Here is an 8659-nt window from a genome sequence, read left to right on the forward strand (position 1 = left end):
CATGCACCGATGGGATGGCTGTGCAGACATTTAATGACCAAGTAAAAAGCTTTAGTAATTAGAATGGTTAATTAGGAAGGTGACACAAAATTTCCGGTTTAGGCCGGCCGCTCACGTAGGCTAAGCGAGCAGCCGGCCACTCTGCTAGACTTGGCCTTGTTTGTTTGGAGGCTTTCTCTCCACCAGCGCAAACTCGACACACACTAGTGTCTATGAAGTATAGCCTTGCCCTTGTGTGCTTTGCAGGGACCAGTGCCCCGCTATTTTGATTTTAATTTAGCTGAAACTGAAACCACGCTAGCGCAACAGTCAGACACGTAGCGTCGTCCTCTCCCCTTGGTCATTTCCTTCCGCCACCACCCACCAGCAGCGGAGCTTCCTCTTTTTCCATAGATGGAAGCTCAACTTTTCTCTCTTGCGGAGGCTCTCTCTCGACCAGCGAGCTCGACACGAGCGTCTCCCTACGCCATGTAGGGGTGTCAGTGCATCACTTGTGTGTCTTCCTGCCAAGAGGAACCGCACAGAACAATGTGATTTGACTCACATATAGGCAGAGGAGCATCTAGGCGTGCGTGCAAGGTTCAGCACGCAGCATTTAACGTTGAGGCCCGAAGCCATTGTTGTGCTTGTGCTCTGCCCCCCTTTCTTTCTCTCCCCAAACCAACCGAGGCAGAGTGAGGGAAAGAGGAAGAAGCATTTGCTGCTCTCCGCCATGCCACCACCACCACCACCACCACCAAGAGAAAGAGGAAGAATCATTTGCTCCTCTGCTCCGTGCTTCCACCACCAGCAGCCCCGTCGTCCTCTCGGCTCCTTCCATCACCACCACCTCCCCTCACACACCAACCTCACCCATATTGGCCACGCCCCCCAGCTTCCTTTCGGAATCGCAGCTCAAGCCATGGCATCCTTGGCCAACCTCATGATCTCACTTTTCTCGCTCACCCTCATGCTCCTGCATGCTCCTGCACCTACGGTATGCGACGACCTAGGTGCAGGCCTCTCTCCAGGCCATCGCACATACATTGTGCTGCTGAGGCCACCCGTCGAAGCCAGCAGCAAGGACGACCACCGCTGGTGGCAGGATTCCTTCCTGCCAACGCCTCTCGCCGTCTCCGATGAGCCACGCCTCATCCATACCTACACTGAGGTCTTCACGGGTTTTGCCGTGAGGCTCACTGAAGACGACCTCGCCTTGGTGTCCCAAAGGAAGGAGTTTCTGTGGGCGTTTCCAGACCATCTCTGGCGCCCCAGCACCACTCACACTCCGAAGTTCCTCGGACTGGAGAAAGATGTCGGGCTGTGGAGGGACACCAACTATGGCCGAGGAGTCATAATCGGGGTCCTGGACACCGGCATATACTCAGAGCATCCTTCCTTTGATGACAGTGGCATCCCTCCACCCCCATCAAAGTGGAAGGGCTCATGCCATGGCGCTGCACGCTGCAACAACAAATTGATAGGTGCCAAATTCCATAATCCCAGAGCATATGATTCCGGAGATGACACGGGGCATGGAACACATACCTCGTCCACCGCAGCTGGGAACTTCGTCAGTCATGCCTCAGCCCACGGCCTCGGCAGGGGCACAGCTGCCGGAATTGCTCCACATGCACACTTGGCCATGTACAGGGTGTGCATAATTCTTGGGTGTGCATCCTCGGACATACTTGTCGGGTTAGATGAAGCCGTCAAGGATGGTGTTTATGTGCTTTCACTCTCCCTCGGCCCCTTTTTTGATGTCAACTTCACTGATGATCCGGTTGCCATTGGCACATTCAATGCGGTAGCAAAGGGTGTTGTTGTCGTGGCTGCAGCTGGTAACAACGGTCCAAGGTCCTTTATTGCCAACTCTGCACCATGGTTGCTCACAGTTGCAGCTGGCTCGGTGGACCGAAGCTTCCAGACCGTTGTGCAGCTTGGCAACGGCGAGCACATCAGTGGGGAAGCTTTCAATCAGACTGCGAACTCAAGCTCCAACTCTGTTCCTTTGTATTGGAACAAACACTGCAAGTCATCATTGGCTGGAAGAAATGTGTCTGGCAAAATTGTGATTTGCCATAACACAGGACCAATGAATGACACAGGGTCAGCAATCAACCAGTCTGACATCAGTGGCATCATGAGTGCCGGGGCGGCTGGCATAGTCCTGATCAACAGGAAAGATGCTAGCTTCACCACCCTTCTGGAGGATTATGGCAGTGATGTTGTGCAGGTGACCGTGGCTGATGGCAACAATATCATAGAGTATGCAAGGGCAACAAGCAAAGCCAGTGCCAAAGTCATATACAAGAACACTGTGCTTGGTGTCCGTCCATCTCCCATTGTCGCGTCATTCTCATCCCGCGGTCCCAGCACGTTCAGCCCCGGTGTGCTAAAGCCAGATATATTAGCACCCGGGCTCAACATCATTGTTGCATGGCCACCACTCACCATTCTTGGATCTGGGCCATTCAACATTAGGTCAGGGATATCCATGTCGACTCCACATGTCAGTGGAATCGCTGCGCTTGTCAAGAGCTCCCATCCTGATTGGTCTGCTGCTGCTATCAAGTCAGCCATCCTCACCACAGCTGACATCACGGACAGCGCTGGTGGCCCGATCTTGGACGAGCAGCATCCGAGGGCAACCGCGTATGCCATGGGTGCTGGCCATGCCAATCCTATAAAAGCTATTGATCCGGGCCTTGTGTATGACCTTAGCATCACTGAATATGCTGGCTACATATGTGCTCTCCTCGGTGATCAAGGCTTGGCAACCATTGCGCGTGACCCGACGCTGTCCTGCAAAATGCTTCCCAAGATACCAGAGGCACAGTTGAACTACCCATCGATAACAGTGCCACTCAGGACAAGGCCATTCACGGTGAACAGAACCGTGACAAATGTGGGGCCAATAAATTCAGCATACACAGAAGATGGAGGTTCCCAAGTCTCTCACAGTGCGAGTCTACCCAGAGACGCTGGTGTTCTCCAAGGTTGGACAAAAGAAAACATTCAGCATTACGGTGAGCAGGCATCGCAATGTCGGGTCAAAGGCCTTGCAGGGAAGTTTGAGCTGGGTGTCCAAAAAACATGTTGTGCGTAGTCCGATCGTGGCTTCTCCTCTGTTGTAATCAGGAAAGGCATGTGTGACACATGACGTTGTAGAATCGCGCATGTAATATTGTAATTAGGGCAATGACTGTCTTTTAATTAGAAGTGTACCCATGCCTGTAAAATAATTGATGTTTGGACGTTTAGCATCCATTGCTGTCACAATTCTTTTCTGAATTACCTTTTCTTTTTCCCAACTTATCAACAATGTTTGCTGCAGGTAGTAGATCACCATTGAGAGGTGCTGCTTCTAAGGTGTAAAATCCATCCAGGTACCTAAACCTACCCTTTCCCTCATATGGGTATATGCCATTGCTACCTCCAGATTTTTTATCCGCGCTATTGATGATATACTTTCTGCCGATATGAGCTATTGATGATAAACTTGCTCTTTTTTTGTTTCCTCTAAATTAGTTCCTTTCAATTGTTAGGTTCAGTTGGGCACTAATGACTATTTCGGGTGCTTTGAAATTAGATTTTGATGATATTAAGGTCATCATCAATCTACATGAACAAAGGAGAGGTTTGCCTGAATACGCGTAGCTAAATTGGTTTTTCTCCCTGTGTTTCTTTTCTGTTCCTTTTTGTCTTTTGCAGTTCGTGTATATATGTTCCGAAGCTAAATTGAGTCTTGACTTTTAACAAGAAAAATACATCGTTGCAGTAATTGTACAGTTTAAACCTATTAGTTCGTGCTGTAAGAACATGTATTAGTGAGTCAGTTTAGAGCTTGTACTATTAGTTGTGCATGTTCGCTCACTCCCCTGTCTCAACCCGGAGCCAGGCACCGAGTTAGACCTTGCCAACACACGATCTCTTCTTCCTCAACTCCTCTGCTTTCTGCCTCCAGGTCCAGGTCGTTCTCCTCAGTGGTGCTACATGAGTGAAGATTTATGTTTGCTACTGGATCCGAAATCCTTCATCTTTGCTAATGCTATTCCCCTATATTTTCCCATCACTTGACACTCTGATCTCCCTGATTTTGGTCTCTGGTTTTTGAAATGCAGATAGTGGCCGCAGCGTTGCCGCTGGACGGTGCACACTGGAGCTCGAGTATGCAGCCACGACAGAGCTGCTCGGACATCACTGTAGGTTGATGTTCTCTATCACTCCTGAACACCTTGAACTCTCCTCTACTTGATCTAGAGGTTTCTGGGACCTAAAATGCTCTTGTGTGCTGAGACAAAATTCCCAACTCTCGCCTTTAAACCCAGCATTTATATTAGGCCTAAACCCATAATTTATACTGATGTTTAACTCAAATTCCCACCTCAATGGTTTCTGATATAAAATTGAGGTGATGGTGTCGTTAAGTCCTAAGTATTTTGCTTGCCTTAAAGCATTTCACTATTTTCTTCATGTCGCCAGCCTTTTCCGTTAATGAAACCGTTGTGGTGACATGGGATTTGTGCTTGTACGTGAGAAAAGAAAAATGATGGCATGAAGAAAAACACCTTTCTTTGATGCAATTGCTCCTTTTTGTTCTTGCTTGCTGGTTTTGTCTCTACTCTGGATGCAATTGCTTCTTTAGGCATGCTTCTCAGCTCCTCCCCCGCCCACGACAGCCAGCATTGGTGGTCTCTCAGGTTACCACCTCCTTTGGTTCTTGTTTTTTTTAATTGGGAAAGAGAAGTGGAGACAGTGGGAAGGGGGGAACTACGGCCAGGTGAATATCTTCTTCTATTCTTATCCCTCCTCCTCGAGCAAGTATACCTTTTTTTTCCCGAAAAGAGGGTAAAAGCCCCTGGTATCGATTGAAGCAAGTTATCCCATACCTTGGTCTAGATGATCCTTTCATTCATTGGTTGAGCTACTATGGTTACACTATTCGAGCCCCTTGTATGTTTACAAAGACGATTAGTGCAGCTGCACAGTATTTATGATGAAAATGCTGGTTCATGCACAGTATTAATGTTGGTGATCTATCTGTTTATAGGTGCACAGTGGGTTTTATTCTGCATATCATAATACAACATTGCGTGATGGAGTCATCAATGGCATCCAGAAGACCAGGGAAGCATATGACAATATTCCCATCATGGTGACTGGACATTCCATGGGAGGGGCCATGGCTTCGTTTTGTGCCCTTGATCTTATTGTGAGTGCTAATATTTGTCTGAAGAAGATATGCTTTCATTTATTCAGAAGTTTCTCTATTTTTCATGAATTCATCCTCGTGCTAAATTCTACTACAAGCTGTCCTTTTTGAATGGAATAGGGTGCATTGTTGGGGATTCCATTCCTCCTCTGTTCTTAGTTTTAATCGATTCTTTCATGTGTATAAAATGCATTGAAAAAACTTCTAACATCACTAAAATCAATACTACATAATTACTGCACAATTCTCAGACTGAGCTCTCTTTACATTTGACAGACTAGTTATTGCTAATATTTTGTTGGGAATGACAGCAAGTGTCGGCGAATCAAGAACCTCAGTGATAGTATAATTTGATTTCTGTGCTGTTCTTCTGAATACAGAAATCTTAGATGAGGCAGATGTAACTATCTTTGTTCATGTGTGGACAGTACACCCTCTGTATATCTGAACAGTGGCATCAAGCATAAGTAGTACTGGCGTCTGTTTTTGTCTATCCTGAAAAGTACGACATGCTTCTGATTTTAGCCACCATATTGGGCTCGATAGCCTAGTATACCCGATCGAGCAAATCTGTGACGATTCTGGTGAAGAACCCACTTGCAGCAGGTCCTTTCCGCTCTCACATTTTAACATTCTGTCCTTTGTGAACTCTTTGCCAGCTGATGTTCTTTCACCCTAACATTGCTCTTCTATTCAGGTCCGTCAGTGGAAATAGCGTGCAAGACCATATCCACTATCTTGGCATCTGCATGCATTCCGAATCGCGGGGATCATGCAGGATCGTCGCAGATGACAATATGCTCAGGTACAAAGTTGGCACTGTAGACGGCGCTATTGTCTTCTCGAAGCAGCCTGGTTTATCAGTTGATCAGCTACTCAGTGCACAGTGAACAAGCTGAAGATTACATGGATTTGTTTTTATGGTCCTTTTCTGCCAAAGTACAATATTCTTGTTGGCAATCAAAGCACTATCTCATGTATATATACACGCGTTATCCTGGCTGGATTAAATAATCATAGTCGAGGGTGTATTTCTGAAATGTACAAACATATTTGTGCTGATTAACTTGTTCATATTCTTGTATATAATTTAATTTATTTAAGCATGGCGATTGCTTTCATTATGTGCAGCATACCAGATGCATATGTTATATATGGTGAAGTGCACAAGTCAGTTTGTGGTATCAATTGTTCTTAAAAATGTTGAGGATGTTTATACACAATGGTTTTTGACATTCCTGCTGTCAAATGCTTTGTTTTACAATTGCCTGGTTTTGATATTCAAGTTAAACTATTAAACTTTACAGGGATGTGGTAAAATTTTAAAAATCTGCACGGCTATTGTACATGCATTTCATTGGATATGGAAATCAAGCTGTCTCTCCAAATAGATATTCTTATTTTTTTGGCTTCTCCTTTAAGACAGATTGAACACAAGGGGTCTACTAAACAGAAAGAATTTCTATGTTGAGAATAACAAATGTGTTTATGTGTGATGATGAACCTAATGAAGATTACATCCACCTTTTCTTTCTGGGGTCCTTTCTTTTTATGTGACTTTAGTCAGAATTTCTAGATTACACTTGGTTTTTAATGGAATGCCATAGTTGATATGCTGATGGGAGCCAAAGATAGAATGCCAATTCAATGTTTCAAAGAACACCTGATCACTGCATGTAGGAGCATATAGAAGCACATAAATAATATAATATTTGACCACAAGCAAAGAAATCTAGAATACTGTATCAGTAGCTTCAAGGAACATTTTGCTATGGTAATCAAGAAAACCAGGCCTAGTCTTAAGGAGGGTATGCAATCATGGTTGGACTATTTGTAGACAACATTTGTAAGACTCAAACATGATACATACATGATACATTCATAAATGTTCATGACCATGTTCCACCAAAGAAGTACATGTTTTTTAGGTACCCTGGTACTTCATAGGCAGGGCTTCGACTACAAACTAGATCTGACCATTCCTTTGAGAGGGTACTTTGGTCTTTTTGTCTCTTTCATCTAAGCGTACTCTTGATGAATTCTGCGCCAACTAATTTCTTCTGATTTCCCGATCAAGCACAAACCGTGGCCTCCCTGATCTTGCATAGCCGTGGCTGCCTTCTCTTCCCCTGGTCTGCACCCTTACTTTCACACCCATGAAAACATGGCGCGTCGGCCGCCGGCGAGACCTTCGATCATCCATCGTATCCGAGTCTAGTTCTTCACTTCGCTCGCGAAGGCGATAAAATTACTAACATAGTTCTTCGGCGTCTTGTATAGAAAACTGGAATGTTGTAAATTGTTGAATATCCGCATCACGTTTCGTTTCTTTTGAGTGCTCATGTGTTGATTTATAAATCGCAAAGGAGCCATGGCTTTCAGATGATGCATCCATCTTTATTTCCTGACGGGTCCCTCGCCGTCCGGTTCGCACTGGATGCTAGTCAAATCTCGTAATTACCGTAACTGCCGCCCGGAGGGAGTAGTTTCCACCTTGATTTCCATATATTGATTACCAATTTACCCTTTAAATCAAGGTACTCCCCAACTTTTGGCGGTGGTACTCCTAAACACCAACGTTGGAGTACCAACCTATCCTATCCATCAGATGAAGATAAATGAAGGGCCTATATTCATTTAAGGGTACTGTAAAAGAACTCTAGAAGTAAGAGAGAATTACTTATTTAACATTGTCTTTAATTTTGTTTCCTGTTTGACACTGGGAATTTTTTTGTTTTCTGTAAGACACACACACAGGCTTGCTAGACTATGCCGGCGCGCATTCTAGCCTATGGCCTATCTTACGCTATCTTGGTTTTGCCTATCTTATGCAGACCGACCGGAGCGTAGGATAAGCAAGAATGCTCGCACACTCACAATAGCTCACGGTAGCTCTAAACTGAGCGAGAGCGCAAAATTTCTTATCCTGCCCACCAGTCCTAATTAGGTCTCCGCATGAATAGGCCTCCTCACTCGTTAATGAATGAGGGTAAAACCAACTACAGAAATAGTAATGCAATTTATTTCGTTACCGTCCCATAGGTTCACCTACGTCTCGCAACTACCCTCCCTAATTGTTGGTAGTAAAGCATGTTGGATATGGTAATAAAATAATTTACATTACCAACTACACTTCTGTAGTAATACGGGTTGAGGATATGGTAATAGAATAATTTGTGTTACCAACTACACTCCATAATTATTGGTAGTAAAACAGGTCGGGATATGGTAATAAAATTACTTGTGTTACCAAGTAAAGCATCATGTTCACGTAAATGCAGAACCCCATGATAGTAATGCGTCATGTTTGAATTACTATAACTAGACCTGATATTATCATTGATTTTTACATGGAGGGGGATACCTAATGCTAGTAATCAATTATTATAACTGGACCTAATATTACCATTGATTTTTACATGGAGGATTGAGACCTAAAGCTAGTAATGAATTACTATGACTGGA

At 44.8% G+C, this 8659-nt stretch overlaps 1 pseudogene; it reads left to right on the forward strand.

The window, feature by feature from the left end:
* Window positions 1-897: 897 nt before the first annotated feature.
* On the forward strand, window positions 898-6254 carry LOC119277403 (annotated as a pseudogene).
* The last annotated feature ends 2405 nt before the right edge of the window (window positions 6255-8659 follow it).

The sequence above is a fragment of the Triticum dicoccoides genome, chromosome 1A (assembly GCF_002162155.2).
Source record: "Triticum dicoccoides isolate Atlit2015 ecotype Zavitan chromosome 1A, WEW_v2.0, whole genome shotgun sequence".
Lineage (NCBI taxonomy): Eukaryota > Viridiplantae > Streptophyta > Magnoliopsida > Poales > Poaceae > Triticum > Triticum dicoccoides.